This window comes from Acomys russatus, chromosome 24 (assembly GCF_903995435.1).
Source record: "Acomys russatus chromosome 24, mAcoRus1.1, whole genome shotgun sequence".
NCBI classification, from domain to species: Eukaryota; Metazoa; Chordata; class Mammalia; order Rodentia; family Muridae; genus Acomys; species Acomys russatus.
In genome coordinates, this window is record NC_067160.1 from 47,641,499 (window position 1) to 47,668,029 (window position 26,531).

Here is a 26,531-nt window from a genome sequence, read left to right on the forward strand (position 1 = left end):
CCCCTTCCCCTTCCCACCTTCAGCCTGCTTTGAACCCTAGGAGCTATACTAGCAATGCCGTCTCTGGCTTCCCTGAGACCCCGCAGCCCACTCCAGCCATCACCTCAGGCCCAGCTGCTTAGGTTGCCTCCACCAACGCCTCTATGAAAACTGCCTAACGTAAATCTGTCTCAAGCAACCATCCTGCCAGCCCTGAGGAGGACACTACAATTACCATATTTTTATGATAAAGGAGTACCAGAGACGTTAAGTGGCCTAAGGCAGCACCAGCTAACCTCTGACAGAGTCAGGGTCTAAGCCCAGTTGGTCTGACTTCAAATCTGTCCATCAGCAGCTTCTAAGAGCTTACCTTGCAATTACAGCCCACCAGAGTATCCAAAGAAAGTGAGCTGGTCCCTGTACATATACAGGCCTGTCAAGGGTCTCCTCAGAAGCTCTATACAGGCCTGTCAAGGGTCTCCTCAGAAGCTGGAGACCTGACCTTCCTTCGTCCTTATACTTCCCACAGGCCCCAGTCCTGCCTGCTCACAACCCTCTGCATAACTCACTATCCCAGAGCTGCCTAAGCCTTGGCAGAGTTCAAGGCCCAAGTCATCAGCACTAGTGACTTTACCTCATCATCTTCCTTCCTACCCACTGCCAGACCCAAGCACCTACAGGTGTCCTTTCAAGCCAAAAGAGCGGGTGGGCAATGGGTGACTCTATAGCCAGATGTCATCCACTCCACGGATGGTTTGATCATCCACAGGCAGGAATATATGCTTTGAAACCGTTGCAATGCGGGTCCACCCGAGCCAGACCACCCTGATGCCAAATGAGCCTAGAAAGGGCATTCCAGATGCTGCTGGCACTAGGAACATCCCCAATCCAGAGTCTCAACCCAGCTGGAGCTCCCCTACAGCCACCCAGAGCTCAGGAAGAACATAAACAGGCCAGGAAGATGGCCCAGCGGCTAAGGTACTTGCTGCCAAGCCTGATGACCTGAGTTCGATCCCTAGAATTTGAATGATTCTTAAACCTACACGACAGAGGGAAAAACCAATTCCTATCAGTTGTCCTCTGACCTCCACATGCATGGCGCCATGGCATGCACACATACAAAAAAAAAAAAATTTTTTTTTTTTAATTTACTGTGGTCAGGGTAGGTCCAAGTTCAAGTTGCAAGAGCGACTTCTACTCCACACACACTCCAGATTAAGATGGAGGTGGTTCCCGCTGACTTCCCCACAGTGGCCACTCTCCTACCAATGTGGTTCCTCCAGATGGTGGGACGCTGGTCCCTGGGTCTGATGAGACCCAGAAAGAAGACCCCTGAAGCCCTAGGGGGCTGGTCAACCTCAGGCTCCCAATGCTCTAGGCCACAGGGCCAGCCAGTGAGGGAGAATTCCATGTCCAAACCAGGAAGACATCTCCAAATTATCTTGCTGAGTAAAAGGTGCCACCTTGCAGGGAGATAAACTTATTATTCAGTAGGAACCATAACAAAATCATAGATATCGTGTGGTTTTACGTGTCTATGAAATTCTGAGATCACACGGAGAAAAACTGTTCTTGAAGGCCTCTCCCATGGGGTGAGTTCTGCCTCCAGGCATCACGCAAACCCTGTCCAGGCCTGGGCCAGCTGCATTTAAGTCTGTGACACAATAGTCCTTGTCCATGACCCATACGGGCGAGAGCATGGAGGGCAAATAGACAAAACTTGAAAAACCACAGAAGAAGGTATAGTAAGATCCATAAAATGTGTATTTCAGAGAGCTGGACAATTGGTGCAGGCCTGCAATCCCCCTCTCCCCAACACACTCCCAAGACTGGGGCAGGAGGATCGTTATTATTAGTTCAAGGTCAGTCTGGGCTACATGGTGAGACCCTGTCTCAAAAACCCCAAGCGGGGGCTGGAGAGATGGCTCAGGGGTTAAGAGCAGGTCCTGAATTTAATTCCCAGCAACCATATGGCGGCTTATAACCATCTATAATGAGATCTGGTGCCCTCTTCTGGCCTGCTGGCACACATGCAGGCAGAGCACTGTATAAATAAATAAATAAATAAATAAATAAATAAATAAATAAATAAATAAATCTTTTTTTTTTTTTTTTTTAATCTAAACACCAAAGGGGAGGAGGGGAAGGAAGATCAATTTAAAATTCATAAATCCTCTTTTACATGCTATCCCTCAGGTAAACTCTCACAATCCTGTGTGGGCGTGGAAGGATGTCTGTGTGCTCCTTCCTGTGTGTGGCAGCAGGGAAGAAGAGAGACTAGCATCCAGGTTACTGAGGTCACGGTCACTCCTAAGGAGGTAAGGACGCATGGAGCCACGCATAGGCCACGGTAAAATGCACACTGGATCCAGGACATATGCCATGATCTGCGTGGACAGGTCTGGGGGCAGGAATTAAACAGGGGCAGGCCTGGTTTATGGTGTGTTGTGTTTTGTTTTTGTTTTTGTTTTTGTTTTTGTTTTCCCCAGTTCTGGGGATTAAGTTCGGGGCTCTGTGCCTGTTAGGCAAACGCTCTACCCATGCCCACACTCCCTGGCCTCAATCTCTAATGTTTGATTTTATTTTAAATAAATAAGTCATGGAATATACCAGAAACCAGACTGTGATGGGGGATGCTGATGGGGGGTGGGGTGGGGAGAGAAAAGTTCTCCACACTCTGCTCATTTCTCTTGGGAACCTAAAATTGCTATAAAAATAAAATCTAAGCCGGGCGTGGTGGCGCACGCCTCTAATCCCAGCACTCGAGAGGCAGAGGCAGGCGGAGCACTGTGAGTTCAAGGCCAGCCTGGTCTACAAAGCAAGTCTAGGACAGCCAAGGCTACACAGAGAAACCTTGTCTCGAAAAAACAAAAAAACAAAACAAAACAAAAAAAGTAAAATCTATTAAAAGAAAAAAAGAAGGACTGAAAATTTTTAGAAATTAAAAACAAAACCAAAAAGACACAAGACAGCACTGCCCCCAAAGTCAAGGCTGCTGGCTGGATTTAGGGATTTAGCATTCTATGGCAAGCCCCAAACTTCAGTCTGATTCCAGCTTAGAAAGGAACAGGAAATTGGAACTTTATCCCAAAGCTGGAACCTGGGTTCCACTGAGGTCTCCCTGGAAAGCTGTGTCCAGCCTATGCTCATTTCTGTCCAACCGGAGCACCTCACACATTCACAGGACGATGACCCAATGTCTCCCTCGAAAGCCCATTTCATTCACAAGCCCTGTGCCCTGAAGCAGACTATCTGGAGGGCAGTGTGGATCCCGCTCGTGGATCTCTCTGTAGCCTCTGGAACTGGCCAGTGCCTGGCACGGGGCAGGGGCTCATTAAACACACATGGAGCCAATGGATGCCCTTCAATTCACAGGAGCATCTCTGAAAGCCACTGAAGCCCATCTAGACATCTCCCTGGGGCCACTCACCTAGCCTTGAACTATAATCCCCACGCAGCTCCTGAGCCTATACCTTGATAGGGACCACCAGTCTCACAGCCTGCTGGGCTCAGAAGCATAAAAACATAAAAGCAGAGATGAGCCAGGAAGGACAGACCAGACTTATACGAAGAAGAGTGACCCCACCCATGCCATTGAAGAGAAGCCGCCAGATTGAATGTCACAGTCTTCCTATTGCTGTCATGTAGATAACGAATTCTCATTTGAGACTAAGCAACAGGGTCAGACAGTGGTGATGCAGGCAGTAGTCCAGGAGCTGGACACCAGCCTAGACTGCACACCAAAAACCCTGCCTCAAAATAAAGACTGGGGAGATGGCTCAGTGGTTAAGAATATTAAAGTTCCCAGGTTCTCCAGAGGACCCAGGTTCAATTCCCAGCATCCTAGATGGCAGCTCACATTTGTTAAGTTCGGTTCCAGAGGGTCTGATGCCTTCCTCTGGCCTCTACAGAAACCAGGTACACACATGCTGTACACACAAAACACCCATATACATAAAATACACACACAAACAAAACAGGAAAAACACCCATATACATAATTTTATTATTTTTTTTTTCAAGGCAGGGTTTCTCTGTGTAGCCCTGGCTGTCCAAGAACTTGCTTTGTAGACCAGGCTGGTCGCTCCCTCCTGCTTTCTGGGATTAAAGGCATGTGCCACCAACCATCCCACTTTTTTTTTTTTTTTAATACAAATAAACAGAAGTAGGTGTGCAGCTCCGTGACAGAGACACTTGCCCAGCACGGTTGAAGCCTTTGGTTCCACCCCACACAGGACACACAGAGAGTACACACACGCGCGCGCGCGCGCGCACACACACACACACACACACACACACACACACACACACACACACACTATACGGGTCCCATGACGCAGGGCTATGGGCCTGATTTAGCTCAGACCACAGCCAATGGTAGTCTGGGGGATGATAGATAGCTCAGAATCCTGAGCAGACACCATTTAATTTGTGTGTGTGCACGCCCGAGGGCAGGGAGGTGCCTCTGGCTTGACAATCAGGAGTTGGCCTTGGGCATGCCCAGCCATTACCATCTGCAAAATAGGGCTGTGCACGGCTAGCCACCCACCTAGCAAGGACCACACAAAGCTCAAGTTAAGCAAGACAAGACTCAGGCAGGAAACCACCTCTCCAACACCAAAACCATTTTTTTTTTTTTTTTAAAGATAGTCTCCTTACACAGCTAGCCCTGGCTGGTCTGGAACTTGCTACATAGACCGCCCTGGCCTCGAACAGGGACGAAAGGCATATGCCACTTAAAGCAGCCTCTTTGCTCCCAAGATCAGGGTGCTCGGACCCTGATCCACTGTACTCTCCTGGTTTGGACACTCCAAGTTCTGTGTCCTGGGAACCCCTCCCTGATGGCCTGGTCACCCTAGCCAAGGGGCTGGCCTTTCTGAAGGTGAACTTCCCTAACAGATGCTTACTGAGAACCTTGGACAGGTAGAAAGCCAGGCAGAGAAAGGCCCTCAAGAGCTTTCATCCCAATGGGAAACAGAAAGCCGCCTTAGGAAATCAGGAAGCAATGACTGCCCCAGAACAGGCAGGTTCCCTGAAGCGGCCTTTGTGTGCCACGAAACTCTGAGCTACACTGTGGCTGTGGTGGGAAGGCCAGCTCAGTTTGTCCCCCACCCTGGCTCTCTACTCCTTCCCTTAAGGCGGGGGTGGGGGGGAATCTGTTAAAGTAATAAATGGATTTCTTACCATCCCATGTTCATACAGATGAAACTCATTTTGGACTTGAATCAGGAAAAATAGCTAAACCCGAGAGGAGAAATGGCACGCATGATACAGTGCAGTGGGTATATATATATTTGCATGAGGATTTGGTTTAGTGTTTTGTAAATAAAGGAAAAATCTCTAGGTAAATATGTATAAATGTAAACATGTGTATGTGCGTGCGTACGTGTGCAAGCTACAAGGAGAAAATCAAAGTTTTATGTAGAGACTAAATGGAGAAGGCTCATTGTTTTTTAAATTCATTTTATTTTATTTTTATTTATTTTTTTTTTCATTTTTTTTTCAATTTTTTTTTTCATTGTATTTTATATCTTGGTTTGTTTGTTTTTCAGACAAGGTTTCTGTAGCCTGGGCTGGTCTCCAACTCACGACTCTCCTGCCTTAGCCTCCCAAATACTGAGGTGGCAGGTGTGCACCATCACACCTGGCTGGGTCAATGTCTTTTTGCCACATGGTCAGGGAACCTCCCCAAGGGAACAGTCAAAGGTGCCAACTGCTACGGGGCATGAAGTGGAGGTCAACACCCACATGGCCTTCCACATGTGAGCCTGGAAATGTAGCGCTTAGCCCTGACCCAGGTGGTAGGGCTCCGTAGCCATCGGCTTCAAGCCCCCGTCACCACTACCACCACTGCCATCCTCATCGGGCCAGGCAGTATATGCAGGCTCAGCTTCAACAATCAAACTATAAATCATACAAAGTCCCTAAAGGAAAGTCCTCCCAGGAGGCAAGGGGCAAGTAAGAAACATAACCAGCCAGGCTCTCCTAGCTATAAGCAGGGGCTAGGCCGAGAAGCCCCGTATCCCTGTTGCCCCATCCCCACTCCACCCCCAGCTGACTTTGAGAAGGCAGTAGTTCTGCAGGCAATGGAACTCGGAAAACACGGGGGCACACAGCTTCCTGGGACTACAGAAAGAAGCTGAAGATGGGGTGGGGGTGGGGGTTCTCCTAGTGGAACTCAGATCACCTGAGCATTGGCTGAGGGGTGGGAACCAGTGACCTCCCTCCAAGACTTGCAAAGTTCCCTTGGAGCTTTGGAGGGGGGTGTGGAACTGGCCGCCTGAGATTTGAGGCAGAGGCTGGGCTATTCCCGCTGCAGCCACTGAGGTCAGGCTCAGAGGAGCAGGAAGTGGTGTCCAAAGGGAAACTAGCTGTTTGCTGTTTGCAGGGACAAGGAGGGGAGGAACGAGAGACTGGCTGGCTGAGGTTCCCTGGCTGGGGTGCAACAGAAAGCATTGCTCCACCTGCAGGAGGGGAGCTGTCCCGAGGAGGGGAAGTGATCTGAGAGGGAAGCTACAGACTTCCGGGTTGATGGTGTAGCAAGCACCACTTTTTACCATCTAGAGTCCAGAGAGGTCGGCAGAAGAGAATTAGAAGCAATAGTGCATGGGAGTGGTCTTGGTTCAGGGACGACTCTGGCACCCTGGGCATGAACAGACTTTTCAGACGAGGGCTGGAAGAGGGCCCCAGACAGAGTAGGGCCCTCAGTGTCAGGAGATAGGAGCCAACAAGCATCAGCGAGCCTAATGGGGGCCGTGGCTGGGAGGGCAAGCAGTGCCTCCAGGTTGGCACTCTGGTCTGCGGATGAGGCCAGCTGGGAACGGCACCATGGTGTTAGCTCCAGAGTCTTTTCAGCTAACTACAGGCCTGACACATATTAGCCAGCTACCGGGGCCTCCAAGAAGCCAAGGGGCGAGTAAGAAACATAATCAGCCATGTTCTTCTGGTTGCAGGCAGGGGCTAGGCCTTGGGTTTCTGCTCCACCCACCCACACCCACACACCCCACTGGCTTTGGGAAAGCAGGAGCTAGGTAGCTTTGCAGGCATGGGAACTCTGAAAATTCTTGCTACTGCCATCCTATCTTGCAAATGGAGACTCAGCAAAGAACATCAGCTGAGCCCACATACCCATTTAACCCCCTTGGAGAGGGGCCTGGGGTGGGGAGGGGTGGCCAGGGTTTGCTAACTGGCCTGTTGGGTCTCCGAGGGAGGGGAGTCTGGCCTGGGATCCGGCGACTTCCTCTAAAAGCTGGCCAGGGCAGCCAGTGTAGGGGCCCTCCCATCTGAACAGAAGGCTCTGGAAGGCTGGGGGGGAGGGGCAGGGCCGGGGAGGATCTTTAGGCTTTGTTCAGAACAATGGACACCAAAAGGATTTGGTGTCTACAATTTTTTGACTGTTGCTAAATTTAGCTCATAGGGTGGGGCAGGTACAGGAATATGAAGGCGGGCCAACTTTGGATTTCACATTCTGGTCTCTTGTTTAACTCCTTCTATTTACACTTCCTACGCAAAAGCAAAACAGGGACCCGCCTTCTGGGGGCCTTGTCATGGGAGAAAAATCAAATTACTTCCAACCCACAAGGGCTTAGAGGTCAATAGGATAACCACTCCTTATCTCTATTAGAACTTCACACCTAAGCCTTTCAGAAAGGTCTCAGTTTAATCGAAAGATTCAGTTGCTAATAGTGGGATTCCAGAGAGCAGAGGTGAAACACTTGAGTTCCTAAAGCCGTGACCACGGTCTACCCGAGTGTAAAGACGGGTGGATTCTCAGCAAACCCTTGCTAGAACAAAACGAAACACAAACCTAAGTTCTGCCACAGTTTCCAGTGTCGCCTCTCTCACAAAGCTTGGCCTTGAAGTGTGTAGGTCTGAGGCACAGCGGCACCCAGCACAGAGCTGACACTCAAAGAACATAACTTGACGGGGACATCCCAGACCCTCTTGTCACAGTCAGAGGACTGGCAGGTATCCCTGGTATCCTCAGAATGCCAGGACCACCCCTGCAGAGAGTCATCCATCACCAACCAGCACAGTAGGTCCTTTCTCTCTCCCTTCCTTCTTTCTTTTCTTCCTTTCTTTCCTGAGACATAGCCACTAGATAGCCCTGATGGAGTAAACCTCACTATACATACTGAGCTGGCCTTGAACTTGCAGCGATCACCCTGCCTCTGCCTCCCAAGTGTCAGGAATACATGCAGGCATCATCATGACCAGCAGACTAGTTCCTGACTCTAGAGGGCAATACGATCTGGTCAGCGGGCTTCCTGGCACCAGTACGGAAAGTCAGAAAGAACCTTTCCACATTATGTAGTTTTGACTCGGTTGTTTTCTCTCCCCCACTCCTGGTGCTGGGGGTGGAAGCCAGGGCCTCTGGCATGCTGTTAGTAAACACATTTTCCCACTGAGCTACATTCCCCAGCCTGCTTTAAAGTTATACATCACCATGATTCAGACGGGACTCAGCTGGATGTACCCACAGCTAGTGCCCCACCTCCTGTCAGTCTACCACCAGGCCAGGACACCAAGAATGCCACCCCTCCCCGCTGACACACCCAAGGAACCACCCTCTGCAGAGAAAGGTGCTTTCTTTAGTTTATAGAGTCTGGGGAACATTTTGGCTGCTTTGGTGTCCACGGCATCAATTTCCAATTCAGGGAGAATGTTTCTACACATACCCACTGAATTTATTTCTCTTTAAGATTTTTTTTTTTAAATGAGTGTTCTGCCTGCAGGGTGTGCGTGTGTGTGCCTGGTGCCTTTGGAGTCAGAAGAGGGCATCGGATGCCCTGGAACTGGAGTTACTGATGGCTGTAAACCAGCATGTGGGCGCTGGGCAACACACCTAGGTGCTCCACAAGAGCAGCAAATACTCTTAACCACCATGCCGTCACTCCAGCCCCAGATCTCACCACTATCCTGAACGAGTTTCTGGGTCTCCTATTCCTATTTGCCCCCTTTCTTCTGGGGTTGGAACCCCTCCCCAGCTCAGGGGAGAAGCAGAGTTGAAAGAAGATGAGAGAGGCAGACAGACAGATGGACGATGTCAATCTGACCAGCTGATTTGAGGGAGGCTTTGGTCTCCGGTGTCAGAAGGTCCTTGCAGACCCCCCCCCTCCACCGCAAAGCACCAACTTGGACACTGGAGTTGAGGAGTGTCTCAGGATGACAAGAGGTCCCCGAGTTCCCAGGGTTCTCTGGGATCTCGGGAATTCCAGTCCAGAAGCTGGAGAGATAGACACACACTCAGGTGACGAGGCATGGTGCCAACTCCAGTTGAGAGTCAAGTGGAGCGAGATGAAACTGCCCCTCCCCAAGCACTTAAGACTCCAGGAGCCCTACATTAGGAAACCCAGAGGCCTGTCCTGCTCTACAAAAAATTACCCCAGGGCCTCCAACTCCTCATTAGTAAAGGAGAGATGCCAGGCTGGGCATGGGGGCACATGCCCTTAATCCCAGCAGTCAAAAGGCAGAGGCAGGCAGATCTCTGTGACTTCGAGGCCAGCCTGGTCTGCAGAGTGAGTTCCAGAACAGCCAGGGCTCTGTAGAAAGACTCTGTCTAAAAACAAAAGCAAACAAAAAAGTAGGGGTGCCCATGAAGAAAGTTGCAGTGTCTAACACTGCACACAAGGGATGATGCTCTTTGTGAAAAGAAACAGGACCCCCATGGGCCTGGAGGCCCCTTTCTCTTAGTTGGCAAGGGAAGGACTCCATAGGATCCCCTTTATGGGACCTTGAGAGGACAGAGTTGAGGAGCTTCAACCAGAAGCTCTGCCTCCCACATCAGTAGCGATAGTGTGAATCAAGGCCCGGCTAGTCACTGGGGACAGACTGTAGAGGAACTCCACTCTCCAGCCATGGCAGAGCTTGGCCTCAAGCCCTGCCCATCCCCTGGGGAGCTAGGGGTAATGGTCTGCTCTGCCCTCCCCTTCCAAGGAACCGCCATGCCTCCAGCGACGGGTCCAATGGCTTCATGTGGGTCTGAGGCCAGGGTCTGTCCAAACAGCTGCTTTCCTCAAAGCTCTCCAAGGACCTTCTACTGACAGACGGGAAGGGCCAAGGCCAGGGTCAAGCCAGAGTCACTGCCCAGCAGGGACAGTCCTAAAGCCCGTGGAAGCTGACAAGCTGCCTTTCATGTTATTTCCCTGAGCTGACCTGCTCAGGGCAAGAAAGTGCTGTGCAACCACCCACATACCTTCAGTGTCAGATGGGGAATTCCAGGTCTAAAAAGTGCATTATCCAAGGTCTCCATTCTGGCCCCTCAATCAGCAGCTGCCAGCAGCAATGCCTTCACCAAGAAAGGCCTTGACTGGCAATCCCTGCCTCTGTGCCGGCACACTCCCCTAAGACAATGTTCACCAGCCCTGAATTACCCAAATCAATTACTCCAAGGAAGAACTCAGGCAGACAGACACTAGAATAAAAATGGCAGGTAATTCCCGCTGCCAGGTAATTGGTCCCTTGAGAATTTCAAATAATAAAAGCAGAATTGAAAAGAAAGCACTCCCCCCACCCCCCAGAAAGGCAGGGAGAGAATGTGTGTGGATAAACAGAAAAGTCTCCCCTTCCCAGATGCCTTCCCTTGCCAAGGGGAGCCATCACAGAGCCACCTGGACTCAGAAGGTTGGGGTGGGGTGAAGTAGGACCAGTTCCAGGGTGCTTGGGCCTGAGGGGACAATCCGTTTCCATGTCTTGGGCTCAAGCAGCCGTTAGTTCCTGTATTCCAGGGGACCCAGCACTCTCACTCAAGACAAACGCTCTTCTAGAGTAGGACCACAGCTGTCACCCCTTTGTCCTCCCTGCACCTGAAACCTGGCAGGCCTCATACGGTGACAGAAGGACAGGTCTTTTGTGTATCTGGAGCCGGTTATTGCACCCTCCAGGCCTCAGTTTCCTTAATTGTAACATGAGGAGATGCCATCAGACTGTTATATAAATAAAAGTGGCCTACAGTGCCACTTCAGGAGTGTCACAGAGCCTGCCTGTTGGCACTCCACGAAGAAAGAGCACTGTAGTCAAGATTTGGAGATTTCTGGAACACACAAAAGTCAGCCGCAGTAGGACACCTCGGAGCCTTTTAAATGGCTGATGTAGACTGGCACTCTACAGCGGACCATGAGGAGCATGGCCTTGTCCTGACCAGCCAATCATTCAACACACAGACCAGGCTGACAATGGTAGCAGGCACTGGGCCCAACGAGGACCGAACGAGGCATTAGGAGGGGATTGGCAGGTCACAGGAAGCTTTCACAAAGGGCACATGTTCCACAAGTTCCTAAGGACAGGATCTGTTGGGCAGACACAAGGTAGCCCAAAGGGAGGCCCCACTGGGTCCTGGTTGTCAGCTGCTAAGGAGGGAAGCCGAATGAGGGAGGGGCCTGGGGGTAAAGAACGTGATGGGAACTTTGCAAAGAGCCTGGCTAAAAATAATGTCCCGCTTAGGGCTCTTTTCCACGTGCCCGGCATTGTGGGAAACAGCTCTCTGGTCCTCTCCTGTGCTCTGCTCTTCATCCAAGAGACGTGGGTACTTCAGTTCACAAGGGCTAAGTGGCAGGGCAGAGACTTGGGGATTCCAGTACAGTTTCAGACCAGTGTGTGCTTAACCACTGCGAGCAGGGACACACGGACACATACACACGCACACACACACACACCCCAAGCCACAATGCATTGTGGGAGCTAGGGCCACCAACACCGTCGGTGTGGAGAGGAGTCGCCCATCCCTCGCCATGTGAAGCCTGCTTGATTTTCTATTTATATCCCCACTGAGCAGCACTTTCCGTACGTCTGTGTCGGTCGGTCGTTTTTAAGTATTTAAAAGGAGCCTTCTCAACCATCTATCCGGGAGCGAGCAAGGCTGCCCAAATGGGCAGCTGGCACTGAAATAAACAACGTGGCTGAACCCATCAACACTCTCAGCAAGATGGATGCTTCCCCGTGCACTGTGATTCACGGGGCCTGGAGGGGGCACCACTGTCACTTCCATCAGAAGGCAGAAGTCACCAGACCCTTCCTGTCCCTGGACTGGAAAGGAAGCAGGCTTATGAGCCTTAATTCAATTAGGTAATTAACTAGACAATGGGAAGAGAAATTCCAGCAAGGATATAAATACTCTAAATGCAGCCCTGGGTGCAGCGGTGTCAACAACAAACAGGAACTCTCTCAGCAGCAGGGGCCGAGGATGGAGGCAGGGGCTGAGGTGTGCTCCCTCCAGGGTGGTTTATAATTACCCAGGCCAGCCCTGATAAGCACTTTGCAAGTCTTACCTCACCTCAGTCTCAAAACAACTCGGTGATGAAAGTGGGACCATTTGATAGAAACCGAGGCAAAGGTATCGAAAGGACCTGCCTATGGGCACACGGTAGCTGGTAGCCGAGACAAGGCCAGCCTGCAGGGTCCCAAGTCCCCGCCTTCCTCCTTCCTGTCCTCAGGGCATGCCCAAGATAAAGTGGGCTCTCTGACTGGAGTCAAGTGGGGAAAGTGAGGCAGGATTTGACACCTTCTGGGTTCCCCACGGGTCTCCCTTGTCAGGCCAGGCCTGGGGCTCTCCATATGGCAACACTATCCAGCCAAGGGGTGGTGGAGTCCAGGCAAGGTGTGGAAAAGTGATTTTTGGGCAAACCTGCTTGCTCCGGGTTTGGCACCTGTCCTGGGATGGCACCCGTCCGAGGAAAGGCCTACATCCTCTGGGAAGCCCATCTGACCTTTTCCCTGCTCCACTGTCTACACCAACTGTATAGGCCCTCTAAAGGCAAGGCATGCTGTCTCTACGAGGGAGAAAGAAAAGGAACGAGCCAAACCCTCCCCACAGCTGCTAGGCTTCAACCCACCACCTTTCCTCACAGCAGCTGGGGCACAGGTGGATACAGACCCTAAAACTTCAAGCACCTTAAAGAATCTTTGTCAACTCCCTTCTCCACTCTCCAAACTTCCTTGAAAAACGCACATTTGGAAATAGTTTTGTTTGGCTGACTTAACCCTACGCTCACTCCCAACCAACCCAGGTAACTTTACAAGAAAAATAAGATTATGTATAATGGTCATCTCTCAAACTCAGACTGTCCTACCAGAACTTTGATGGAGCGTAAAGTGCAGGAGAGGGGCACTGGCCAGAGTATCCTACAACCATTAATTGATCTTCTTGAAAAGAGAAAAAAGGCAAAAAAATGTCCCCAGGGAAGAACAAGCAGTGACAGAGGCTGTGGTATGTGTCACACGCCTACACTGTGCACAGTGGACTGTGCTCTCTCTCGTGTCTATCTGGAACCTGACCATCACCCCACAAATAGGCAGTGCTGTTCCCAGTTCACAGCGCTGAGGAGAAGTGCCTGACTTGACTGAGGTCAGCATCCCAGTTGCAAATCCAAGAACAAACCCAGACCACCCTCTACTTCCACTCTGGGGGACATCCCTTAGTACCCCTCCCCTAGGACTCCTGTGTGGGAACAAAAGACAGCTAGATCTGCTCCTATCACAGACCCCATTCCAAACCTAAACTGACACCTTACCATCAGAAAACGAAAAGATTCAACACTATCCCTGAGTAACAGAGATGGCTAAGGGATTGACATCAGCTCCTCAGCAAAGCCAGCAAACCCCAGGGATGGAAAGAGAGGGGCTGGGACTGTGAAGCCATGGCCTCTAAGATGCCCTTCCTCCCAGGACACCAGGATCCCACCTGACTGGCTCTCCTCCAGTCCCACTCTGCCTACTCAAGGGCAGTGTCAGAAGGGCAGACAGAGAATGAGGCTACCAAGAGAAGGGACTTCCTGCTTAGCCTTTCCTGCTGCTTCCTTTATTTCCCTTTCCACGTCCCCTCAGGACCCCCCCCCCCAACACACACACACACATGCAGCAGTGCTGTGGCTTTACAAAGACCTGGATTCAAACCCCGCCCCTGGCGCTTCCCTACCTGGCGACCTTGAACAAGTTCCAAAGATCTCAAAGTCTGTTCTGAGACTCAATAAGTTCAGGAAACCTAGTGCCCAGCCTGTAGGAAGTGCTCAGACAGTGTGAGCTGCTAGGTATTTATTTGTGTTATAGCTCAGAGAGGTGGTGTGTCTTGCCTGGGCTCACACAGGCAGCAGGAGGCACAGCCAGTGTTGACATCAGGTTCCAGGTCTGAACCGATCCCTTTCCTGACAAAGAGCCCCTCTACAAGGAAGCTACCAGAAGGCATAGCCCAAATATTTACTATGCCCCAGTGGGCTCCCTGGGCCTCCAGTTCATAGGCCGAGTACAAAGTCCCAACTAACAGGTTTGTTTTCCTACACACACACACACACACACACACACACACACACACACACACACCAAGTGGAAGTTCCCAAACCTTGGCATGCTCCCCAGTCCAGAGGTGAGCTAGTGAGCTCATGCCTGTGACTAAGGCAGGCTGACGCCAGGAACCCTCTCTGGGAACCCAAAGACTTGGCTTCTAGCCCCAGGAGGAGTCACACTGCAAAACCAGGTTCTTCCAGAGATGGGGATCCCTAGCTTCTGTTGTGGAGATTAGGACGGTTCTGCCAAGCAGGGAGGCCTTGCAGCGGAGGGCCAACAGAGGCCTGGAGGTCAGGGGTTGAATCCCAGTTAGACAGGAACTTAGACAAGTTTTAGGCCAGCCTGGCCTCTAACCGTAGCTCTAAGGATAAGTGAGTGCCTGTTGATTCTGGCGGTCCATCCACTCAGACCCTGCTCACCTGCATCCAGGGATGAACTAGGGAAAAGGCGAGCTCAGGTAGGCAGAGAGAAGCAGAAGAGAAGCCAGTGCTGAAGGAGGGGGCCCGGGCAAGCAGCTTGGAGAAGCAGGGGAGGGCCCGGGGCTGGAAGGAGGCTGGAATCCTGTCACAGAGTGTCCTACACCGGTCCCCCAGAGTCAGGTCAGGAGAGGAGAGCCTGTGGCTACAACCCCATCCCTACTCCCTTCCCTTCTCCCGCGGCAGGAAGTGGACAGACAGACAGACAAACAGACAGATAGACAACCTGGACCAGCTAGTTTAAAAACTACACCGATCTGAGAAAGTCACGTATAGGCCTTCCCCAAAGCTGTCTCTCCCCTGAATTCAAAGACCGCAAAACATGGGGTACCTTGATGCAAGGCAATTGACGGAGGAGCCGAGCGGACTTTAAAACAGTCAGTTTTACAGAAGTGCCCATACCAAAGGCAGAAGATGCGCAGTGGGCCTTGTAGAGCAGGTCACCCCTGCACTCTGTGGCCCTCAGAGGCTCCTCGTTGCCTGCAAGACCAGATTCACAGTCCTTTCGGGTCTGTTTATTGAGAGCTGAGGACTGAACCCAGGTCCTTGTATATGCTAGCAACTGAGAAACATCCCCACCCCCCACCCCTTTTTTTTTTTTTTTTTTTGTTCCTTGGTTTCTGTTTTAGATGCAGGGTCTCAGCTCACTGGGCAGCTCAAGCCGGCCTAGAACTCGTAGGCTGAGCAGACCTTCCACAGCCTTCTGAGTTCTGAGATAGCAGGTATGAACCGCAAGCCCTAACCCACAAGCCTTATCACATCATCACAAGTTTGGGGGTCCTCATGGTATTTTTCTGCCTTGGTCTCATCACCACCTTCCTTCTCCCTCCCTGATGTAGCTGGTAACAGCTCTCTCACCCTGAGCCTCTGCCCCTGGAGCCTTGTTTCATCTCTGAAAAGTCTTGTCTGAAGGGTTTCAGCAGACCCCATCACACCTTCAGTCTGCTGGCCTGCACTAGGAATGAGCTTGGATTCTGCCACTAATTTCTGGATGCAGTGTCCAGGTCCAGCAAGAAACTGGGTGCACATTTGCCTCTGGGTACTCCCAGGAGCAGGCAGCCCTAGCCTCCACCCCCTTCGACAGCAGCCACAGAGCCACTCAAGGGAGATAATAGAGGCAGAGGGCTCTGCAGAGCCTCAAGTGTGACACGAACCCAAGGGATTACGAAGTCTATTTTTAACTCCCCACATCCTGACCGAAAAACAAATCCCTCACACACCCCGCCAATTTTTCTCAGTGGGTGACGGCGGTGGGGGGGGGGGTGTGCTTTTAAGAATGCTCTCCTCCTAGAAGTAGTGCCAGCCAGCGTTGACGGCTGATGGCGGGTCCCTCTGCCGGGAAAGGCCCTGAGATCTCCGCTCCAACCACTGCCAGCTTCCACGAAGTCTGGCTAGGTCTTCACTGCTCCCGGGCAAATAGACATTTCCTAGTGGGCTCAGTTGTCGTGTATTTTTCCATGACAGCCAGATGTGATCAGAGCGAAGGCAGAGAAAGGACACTTCTCCTTATTCCTTCACCCAGTGCCCTTATCTAATAAGTGAGCTCTGCTCTGGGGCCACCTACAGGAGTTAGCCCTGAGGCACCTGTGGGTGCAAAGGTGGGTGAGCTGGCAAAGCACCTGAGGGGAGCATTCATTAGCAAAGATGGGGTGGGGGGGAGTGGGGCTTGGGACTTCAAGGGTTCCTACTTGTGCAAGGTCTATCACCTATCCTCCCAGTATCCTCAAGACAGCGTTTAATGGGAACCAGCCATCGTAACCTACAAGGAGACAAGACCTTCCTCCCTCAGGACCCAGCTTCCTAACCAGCTCACTTTGTGTGGGTGTTAGCTACATGCTTTTGTATCTCGTGCTGCAAAGGGATCCCACAGCTCCTTCATGCATGCCAGGCAAGCACTGTACCACAGGGCTACAATCCCAGCCCTAAATTCACTCATGCACTGTCCATCCTCCCAGGCCTACCTCGGCTAGCACCTCTGCTCGCAATCACCGTCATGAGGAAAACGGGCAGGAAAATGGCCCAACTGGGTTATCTCAAAGGACAAACCCCTGGCTGTGCTCCTGGAGCAGCACACGCGAACAGCCTCCCTCCCCTGGTGAGGTGCCACTGAGAACCAGGGGATCAAGAAACTGGGGGAGATGGTGGGGTGGGGTGTCAAGGCTGCCTCTCTCTGCCTGAGTGAGCCAACCAAGTGTCCCCTTTCCCAAAGCCTTGGTTTCCTTAGCAGAAAGTCACCAGGAGACCGAGGGAGGCCTCAGTTAAGCCAGTCCCACCGGATGAATGGACTTCACAAGCCTAGCATAAATCTGTCTATGCCTTTGCTTCTGGCCTCTAGGGTTCCACAGCCCTCTTTCAACAAAGACAAACCTTTCCAGGGAGGCTGTACAGCCCAAGAAAATCATGTGAACCCCCTCTGGTGCCCCAGGACAATATCCATGAGCCCAGAATAATCACCCAACCCCCAGCAGACACTTCATAAGCCCCAAATGCTCTCTCAAGTCTAAAGGTGGTTTGGCCTTTGTCATTTGGGACATGGAGTTCAGCCTGCAGGAAGGGGCTGACAAGATGGCTCTCCTACCCATGTTTCTATACCTGTCCATCTTAGACGCCATAGGGCCAGAAGGGACTTTTTTGAAAAGCATTTCAGGACTTGAGTGGGAAAAGGGGGCAGTGGCTTAGTGGCAGAGCAGTTGCCTTCCACATACAAGGTCCCAAATTCCATCTCTAACTACACACACACACACACACGGGGGGGGGGGGGGGGGGGACGGACAGACAGACAGACACAGAGAAAGAGGTAGCGGACCCAGAATAATCTTAAAGAGACACAGACATCTGCCCATGAATCCAAAGCATCTGTTTGTCCCTCAACAGTGGTCAGCCCAGCCCAAGTGCAGACACAGAGGCTCCTGTCTGGCTGTACTAGAATGCAGAATGCAAAGAAAATGTTCTGGGCCAGGAGCATTGGCAGGGCACTGGCTAAGCTGGATGAGCAGTTGCCAGGCATAGGAAGGCCCTTGCTGGGCTTACTCATCCTGTGGACACTCAAATGAGACGCACCAGGTCTGTCATACTCCAGAAGTCCAGGGCCTGCCTTGAGAGACAGGCAAGTCTGTACCATAATAGGAGCTGCAAGCCAGGGCTAAGACGAGGCTCAGAAGCCTTGCAGACATGGAGCCCTGGGTTCCACCCCAGCACAGCACAAACCAGATATGATAGCACGCGCCTGGAATCCCAGCATTTAGGAAGTGGAGGCAGGAGAATCAGGAGTTCAAGGCGATGCTAAGTTACATAGAGAGTCTACAGCCAGCCTGGGATACAGACGTGAGACAGTCCCAAGCAGGGATGGCTCATGCTTAAGTGATGAGACCCTGCTGGGCAGTCAAACAGTGATGGAGAAGGAAGGATGGTCTAGAAGACTTAGGAACAGACCAGGATGCTAGAAGCCTGAAGAACAGAGGGAAGTGAGCAGAAAGGAACATCAAAACCACACACCGTAGCCCAGGGTTTAGGCTCTGACGCTGTGGCGGGGCACAGACAACCACTATCAAAGAGGAACAAGATTCATGACAGAGACAGGGAGAGGAAGCTAACAAGGGCTTCTTCAAGACGCCTGGCTGCTGGGCACCCCAGGCTCAAGGCCCGTGTGCTCGGTACGAGGGGCTGGGATCAGTTGCACCCGGAAGAGCTTAGAGCACAGGGCAAGGATACTGGGCAGAAGTAGGAAAAGGCTGAAGGGAGAAGAAGGTAGTAATTTGAGAGGAAAACTAGAGGTGCTATACAGTGGTTTCCTCCCACCCCCCACCCCTGGCCAGGTCTCTTAGCCCAGGCTACTCCAGCCTGAGGAGGAGAGACTCCAGCTGGCTTGGTCCTGAAGCTCCAAACTCCCTTTGGCTCTAACTCAGGAACCCCAGTTACTTCCATCATCATTGCCTTGCAGTCCTGTGCATAAAAGCCTGTTGGATTCTGAGGTCAGCAACCTCACGTGGGCCCTGGACCCATCAGGGTACTCTTCCTCAAGAGAGGCGAGGGAAGGTTGTGGCTGTAAAAGGACTTCAGTCATTTAGCTAAACAGCCCTACCTCTGTCCCCTTTACATCTGAGGAGCCTGAAGATGCGAAGGGCCCTCCCAGGATCACCACCTGCCTTACAGCCCAGGCCCTCCAGCTTCCTGTCAAGATCTCTAGCATCGAAGCCAACATCAGGTGGGCAGGAAAATCATGAAAGGCATAGTGCAAAGAAGGCCCGTGTATACACTTGGAGGCCCTGAGTTCAAGTCCTGGCCCTACCACTCTCTACTCATTCTTCCCATACTATATACGGACTTGAGATGTTCATATGCTTTTCCCGGACTCCAGGGACCTCGTCCCTAAAATGCATGTTAAAAACCCTGAGCCTTCAGAGAGATCAAAGGGGTTTACAGGTAGAGCAAGGCTCTGTCTGCTTCAGAGCTGGGAGGGCAGAAATGGGACACTGGAAAGGTCCATATGAGTGTGCCCTTCCCACCATAGGCAGCCCCAGCCCCCAGAAGAAACAAGTCCCCGGAGATGCCCTCCAGGGAGGGTCAAAGTAACAAGAGACAGACCTACCCTGTGGCCACCTCCAGAGGTTTAGGCACAGAGCCCCCTGGCTGGAAAGGTCCAGGGTGCCCACACTGGAATGAGCTCTGCCTCTGTAACTGAACACCAGAGCTCCAGGGTCTCAGCAAGGTGTGCCAGTCCTCCCAGAAAGCTGAGATCAATGGTCTGCCCTTACGCATGCGCACTTTGAAAGTCACTGGACTCCCCTCTGCCTCTGACCTGCCTCCTATCCCCTGATTTCCATCACCTCAGAGAACCTGAGGGTGACAGTTCTCAAGCTAAGCTCTGCGAAGAGCCTGGAGAGCCGTGGCAGAGAAGGTCAGGAGCAGAGAAGAGAAAACTGCATTTCAACAGGTACTCTGGGTACGTGTGATAAAAGTATTCTGGCACATATAACAGCCTGGACACAAGTATGCACACACACACAAACACACACACACACAGAGCCATGGCAAGCACATTCAAACAGGGCCAAAAGTAACAAGACTGTCTGGGGTGTTGCTGGGTTTGGGGTGCAGCCCAGCCCATCACTGATTGTATAACCTTTGATTAGTCCCTTCGTCACACTAAGCCCATTTCTTTATATGCAATATATGAGGAAAGCCTCAGCCTCATGGTAGTTCCCTTGAGAATGCAATGACAAGCTGGGCACTCAGGCAGATCTCTGTGAGTTCAAGGCCAGCCTGGTCTACACAGCAAGTCCAGGACAGCCAGGGCTACACATAGAACCCATTTGGGGAAAAATAAAAAAATAAAAAAAATAAAAACCACTCCAAAACAAATCAAAAACAAAAGAATGCAATGCAATGACATGTGTAATGTCTCCAGCACAGGACTGATACATGGTAAATAATAAATGGTATTGTAGCCACTGCCAAACTCAGTTCCACTACCTGGAGTGCCTAAGGAAAGGCACAGAAAGCTAGGACTGAGGGGCCATAGAGAATACTTGAGCCAATGAGAGACACCTGAAGGTGTGTCAACATTCAGTGGGTGGAAGTAACCAGGACACAGATTTCCACTCTGGACAGCAAGACTGTTTTAGCTGACTGGAGATGACCAGTCATAAAACCATCGCCTCCAGAGCTCCCATCCCTGGAGGACCTGAGCTGAAGAGACTAAGATGTGTGCCAGGGACGGATGCAGCGCAGAAACACTGGCGCAGGTGCAGCATCGGCTGGGCCCAGCTCTGTGATTTGGCCTCTCTCTCCTGCATGCTAGTTGGCTGGGCCCTTTGCTGTTCCTCAGAATACACAGTAGTCACCTCCACTTTCAAAGACCTAGCTTCCCTACACGTTGACAACTGAGGAGGAAAGTGGTGGGTCCACTTGAAATCTGAGACCTATAAGCATCTGTCCTAATGAAGTGTGTGCACCTTTCTCAAAAGGCCTGGGTGGTAAAGGCTGGTGTGTTTACTTGTTCCTGAGAGGAGGGGAAACTGAGGCACACAGATGCTGAGTCTCACAGACACCAAAGCTCAAGTTCCAGGAGATATGGGTTTTTCTGACCCCTGTGAGCTGGTGCCTTTCGTGCCTTACCTCATAAAAGCCTCACTCGACCCTCCTGGCATGGACCCCTTACGCTTGGGGAGGCTAGGAAGACATATTTAGTGAGCAGGAGAGGCTGGGATTTCAACTCAGGCTCTTTAGATTCTAGAGCTGGGTGTTAGGTCTGCTTAATTCTGGTGCACGGTGTTTAGGTCAAGAAAACAGAAAGAAGTTAACACGAGGAAGAATAATGTTTCCCCTTATGACTCTCACAGGCGACCCACTGACAGTTAAAACTGCGGTAAACCTCTACTGCAGCCTCCAAGGCTGACGGAGGTGGGCTAAAGCTGGGCGCGCGCGCGCGCGCGCACACACACACACACACACACACACACACACACACAATCACAGAAAGCTCAAAAGCGCCAAACCCAGAAAAGCTTGAAATCCTCACCAGCCTGGGACCTGGAAACCAAGTTGCTTGGGTCTCTCTCCCCATGCTGTAGGTATGTAGCTCAAGGTGTGTTCTGTTAGTGGAGGGTGGGGTTGGAAGCTGGCCAAAAAAGAAGAGCAACGTCTCCATCTCCGTGTCCACCTGAGTCCTTGGTAACAGCACTAGCTAACAGTGAATACAAACATCCCGAACTTGATGGACACACGGGAGGAACAGTGTGTGCCTGTGACAGGATCTGAAGTTTGGAGGGGGGCGGGGTTGTCACAGGCAGCCTCTGGGACTAATAGACTGAAGAACCCTGTACCCCAGCTCCTGTAGACCCCAGCTAAAGGTGCTTTCCTGGTAACACCTGCACTCTCCTTTCCAGAGAAAAGCGTCAACCCTGCACCCCGCTGCGGTCCCAGATGAGAGGCGGAAGATGGCAAAGTTTAAAGAGTCTGACAAGGCTCAGAGGTCCTGCGGGAGAGCAGAAAAGAGAAGTAAATAAAGCGAGGCAGAGGCGCACTCTTTGGTCCTGTACCTCTGAAGGTTACCAAGGTCGTCAAGGAGACCCTGCTGGGATTCCTGCAGGTGTTAGGGTACCCTCAACTTGGCCCGCGGTCCTCAGCCATTACCTCTAGGTGCTGGCCTGGCCGCTGAGGAGTCGGGGCAGCCCAGGGCCAGGATTGTGTAGACACCAACTCTCGGGATCGCAGAGTTCTGGGCTGCCAGTTCGGCGGCAGGAAAGTTTCCGTGGGGCTGCCTGGGCCGAGCGGAGCGGGCCGGGCTGGAGCGAGCTCCAGCCGGCTCCGCGCCTCCCGCGGCGCCGCGGCTCTCTGCCGCCGAGCCACCCGGGGCCTGCCCTTCCCTGCCAATCGCAGGCCGGGCAGCCGCGGCTCCGCCCGCCCACGGGCCCCAGTGGGGGCGGACGGGGAGGGGCGGGGGCGCACCTGTTTGGTCAATCGACCCCACATCTCCACCACCCGCCGGGCCGGATGGGCAGGGCGAACCCCTAGGCGGCCAGCGCTCGCCCCCGCCCGGGCTTGGCCGGGATCCAGGTGGAGCCACACGCCTCTCTCCTCTGGTCGGGTCCAGCTCTCACGCATGGCCTCAGCCCGCCCTTCTAGGTCCTTCCTCGCCTCCCTAGCTATTGTCCAGGGTCACAGAGATGACCCAGGCTTCTCTTTCTTAACTCCTCCGTCACCCTGTAACTACCCCTTTCTGTTGACATCGTCCTCCTCCCGCTGAACCCTTAAAACTTTCCCATTCGTCCGTCCAGCACCATCTCCAACTTCAGTCTTAAAGGCAGGGACCACACAACCTGAGAAAGGGCCTGCAGCACCCCCATCCACATAAACTCCGGAGTAGGTCTCCCCAACTTCCTTGGCCCACACAGATTCCATCTACCCACTGCCCGCGACAGAAACACTGAGACCAAAAGGGGGCCCGAACGCTTTTCTGATCTTATGGCAGGTGAGTTGACAGAGTTCGCCTGGCTCCTGTCCCCGAAACCGGTGGATGCCTGGGTCAGCCCCGCCTAGCCCCGGGGGACCGCGAGTGGCTGGGAAGGGGAGGATCGAGGAGGAGGCGGGGGCCCGCGATGGCGCGCGCCGGGCCTTACCTCGGCTGCAGAGCGTGTCCCCGCAGAGCGCGCCCGCGGGAGGCCCCAGCAGCGGCAGGGAGGCCCAGGCGAGGGCTCGGGAGGCCGAGCGCCCGGCGCCCATCCTGGCCGGCGTCGGGCCGTCCACCCTTCGCGGCACCTGTGGCGCCAGCGCTACGCACGCGGCCAGGGCCGGGGGAGGGGGGTCGGGTCCTGGGGTGCCCGTGCTCCCCACCGGCTCCGCGTGCCGTCCGGGCTCGGTCTCCCAAGGCGATGGCGCGGGCCCGGGCGGGTGCAGGGCGCTATTTTTAGTGGGAGCTGCTCTCCCAGTCGGACAGACAGAACCAGTTAATTTGGCCGTTGAAGAAGGGCCTGTCCGGGGAGCTCCCCGGAAAGGCAGCCGTGGCTCTGTTGAAAGCTGATCTTGCGCATTCCTGCCTCTCGAGGCGGGAGGGCGGGAGGACGCTTGTAATTCCAGGGGGAAGCCTGGGTCCTCTCAAGCTGTGCCTTGGGCCCAAGTGCAGGGCCCGAGACAGAGGGCTCTTGAAACTGACCTTGGACTATGGACTACACTTGGGCCCAAGCCTCAGATGTTGGGGTATGACGTGCCTACTTTACTGAGAGTTCCCACTTCTGTATAGAAAGAGCCTCTGCAAAAGGGAATCTGAGCTCCAAAAGAGCAGGCAGTCATCACTCTGAAGTCGTGCATGTCAGATACAGCCCAATGATATGCCCTAGATGGACCAGGCGGCTTTGAAAGCCCAATGCTTTTCACTGATGTGGCCTGGGCAAGCCACCTCGATTCTGGATCTATCTCCTCTTCTTGCAAAAAAAAAAAAAAAAAAAAAAAAAAAGGAGTTTTTAGAGCCCCAGGACAATATTCGAGAAACCTTTTGTGAGCAAAACCATCACATACATGTTTCTTCCGTGAAGATGTAAAGATTCAGACACTGATCTGCACTCAGGAAGTCGTGGGAGGAGCCTAAAGAGGTACACGTGGTGTTTGAGTAACAGTAAATAAATAGGCCGGAGGATTAGAATAGAGGCTGCAAAAATAGACTCACACATGTATGGAAACTTAATATTTGGCAGAAGCGGTGCTTGGGGTCAGTGGGAGAAAGAGAACAATCTATAAATGGAGCTAGAGCAATTGTACGTCCACATTAGAAAGAAAAAGAAAGACATGGAATCCCTGTTTCACACCATTCATCAGTTTCAGGTATACAAAAATAAATAAATAAATATGAAAAGAAACTGATCACTCAGTTAAGCCCAACAATTGTGAGGCTGAGGCAGGGGGACTGTGATATCACAAGTTTAAGGCCAGCCTGAGTTATGTAATGCTAGGCCATGTGCCTGAACCAAACAGTAAAACTTGGACTCTAAAGAAGCAAAGAAACCTATCAGAGGGCAGGAGTTCCTGAAGACCCACGGACCAAAAGGGAAAGATGGATGCATTTGATTAAAACATAAACCCCAGGTTTATCAAAAGAAGATATCTGAAAGTCAAATGCAAAATATACAAAGGCCTCCCACAAACCAATTTTCAGAAGAGAGGGGAGAGGGGCTGGGGGTGTAGTTCAGCTGGTGGGGTGCTGGCCTGGCATTTGATCCCCAGCACCTTGTAAACCAGATGTGCTGGCCAAACCCTGTAATCCCAGGATCAGAAGTTCAAGGACACCCTCATCTACAAAGAGAACTCAAACTACATGCAATGGGCAGAAGAAACAGGAACATTCGATAAACGAATGCAAAGAAGGCTTTACCGTAACCAAGGAGACACGAGATCAAGCCCCAGGAAAAGCGTTACATCAGATCGGCCCTGTCAGATGGGCCCCCCCCCCCCAAACAAAAGTGGGACAGCGGGATATGGAGTATGGAGAACACCGATGCCAGAAGGGGAAATGGGTACAGCTGCACTGGAGAAGAGCCTGGAAGCACTGAAAAACACCCAGCTGTCCGGTCACCCCTTCAGTGACACACCTTGTGACGGTCTCGCTCATTGCTGCAGGGCAGCCTGCGGCCAGCTGCACAGACACATTGTGGATGCTCTGAGAAATGTTCCACTGCGATGAGGAGGCCGAGAGAGGGTGTGTGAATCTCTGAGGAAGGGAGGAGACAGTAAGATGCCGAGGAACATGCGGCCTGATATCATTCATTTGGATTCTTTAAGCACGAAAACCCAAATACCCATGTATCACAGGAGTACGCACAGATGTAGAAGCAGAAAGCATGCAGAGGCATGATAAATGCACCTTTCAGCAAAGTGTTTACCCCGGGGAGGCAGAGGGTGATGGCATGGGTGGTAGGAAGAGGCCGTCCATTTAGGTAAGGTTTTATTTTTTGACTGGAGTGCTAAGTACATAAATGTCTGTCTCGTGTGTGTGTGTGTGTGTGTGTGTGTGTGTGTTTTGAATTGGGAGATTGAACCTAGGGCTTTGCCTCTAGTCCCAATTAATTTTTTTAAGACCCAAAGGAAGCCTAATGGATGTCCCTTAAAAAAAAAAAAAAAAAAATCCAGTCCTGATCTAAAGGGGGCTTTCCACCTTTTAGTGATAACATCACATCTAAGTGCAGATGCCTGAACATAGCCCAGCTTGTGGTGACGTGCTCAGAGAACCCAAGGAATGCCGGCAGCTTCCTAGTCATCTCCCCTGAAGCCCTGCGCAACCTAGATGCAGCCTGCTGGACTCCCCCAGCTTCAGCCCACCCTATGAGGTAGGCTTCCAAGGCCCTCAGCTCCTTCATGCTCTCATGGGTTTGCACAAGCAGAGTGTCCTCCTAGCAGGCTACTGTCTCTCCTTCGGTGTTTGTCTGATACCATTCTGCCATCGGATACCCTGGGTGAGGGAGGTGGGTGGATCCACCTAGCACCTGTCTCTCGCTGCCTGTGTTATCACAAGACTGTAGTATCACAAAATGGATGGTGACACTGTAAATAGTTTCAGATTTGTCTCCTTGTTCTGCTTTTTGATTTTTTGAGTCAGGGTTTCTCTGTGTAGCCTTGACTGCCCTGGACTCACTTTGTAGACCAGGCTGGCCTCGAACTCACAGCGATCCACCTGCCTCTGCCTCCCAAGTGCTGGGATTAAAGGTGTACGCCACCACTCCCAGCCAAATTTGTCTCCTGAAGCAATTTTTTGGTTTGCTTGGTTGGTTTGAGGCAAGGTCTTGCTACTTCATTCATGCTGGTTTCAAACTTGCAATCCTCCTGCCTCAGCTTCCCTAGTGCAAAGATTATAGATCAATACCACCACGCCTACTCATATCACAGCTCAGGGACACAATTAGGACAGTTTATGAACCTAAAAGCCAAGTGAATCCAAATACTCTGAAATCATGAGAGAGGCCATGCCGGACTCTCAGAAGGAAGACAACCCCATCATCACCTGCCTGATGGACTGCTTGGTCTTCATGAATGTTCTTGAGAGTAGCATAAACTTTGAGGTCAGAGAGAGAGAGAGAGAGAGCTGCGTTCATATCTGGGCTGAACCATTTGCCAGTGGTGTGATCTAATGTCATTTCATTCATTGGAGCCTCACTGTTGAGGTCTGCACAGCCAGGATGTGGCAAGGCTTGTCACACAGAGAGATTAGGACGAGTCTATGAGATCACAGAAGCCAAATGCTCAGCCCCATTCTTAGGTCAAGCAGCAATTATATGAATGTTGGCCAAGAGGAAGGTGTTTGCAGAGTAGAGT

General features: G+C 52.0%; 1 protein-coding gene across 4 annotated transcripts in view; it reads right to left on the reverse strand.

The window, feature by feature from the left end:
• Nucleotides 1-26,531, reverse strand: part of Dab2ip (DAB2 interacting protein) — a 178,003-nt gene that overhangs the window by 129,679 nt on the left and 21,793 nt on the right. The window contains exons 1-2 of one of the 4 annotated variants that reach the window (XM_051166711.1): nucleotides 21,867-22,047; nucleotides 21,253-21,708 (exon numbers count right to left, since the gene is read on the reverse strand). The exons of 1 other annotated variant lie outside the window; for it this stretch is intronic. The gene's annotated coding sequence lies outside the window, so the exon portion shown is untranslated. Of the gene's footprint in view, nucleotides 1-21,252; nucleotides 21,709-21,866; nucleotides 22,048-22,852; nucleotides 22,872-26,531 lie in introns of those variants that run through there. 2 more of the 4 variants (XM_051166712.1, XM_051166710.1) reach the window with 2 other exon arrangements.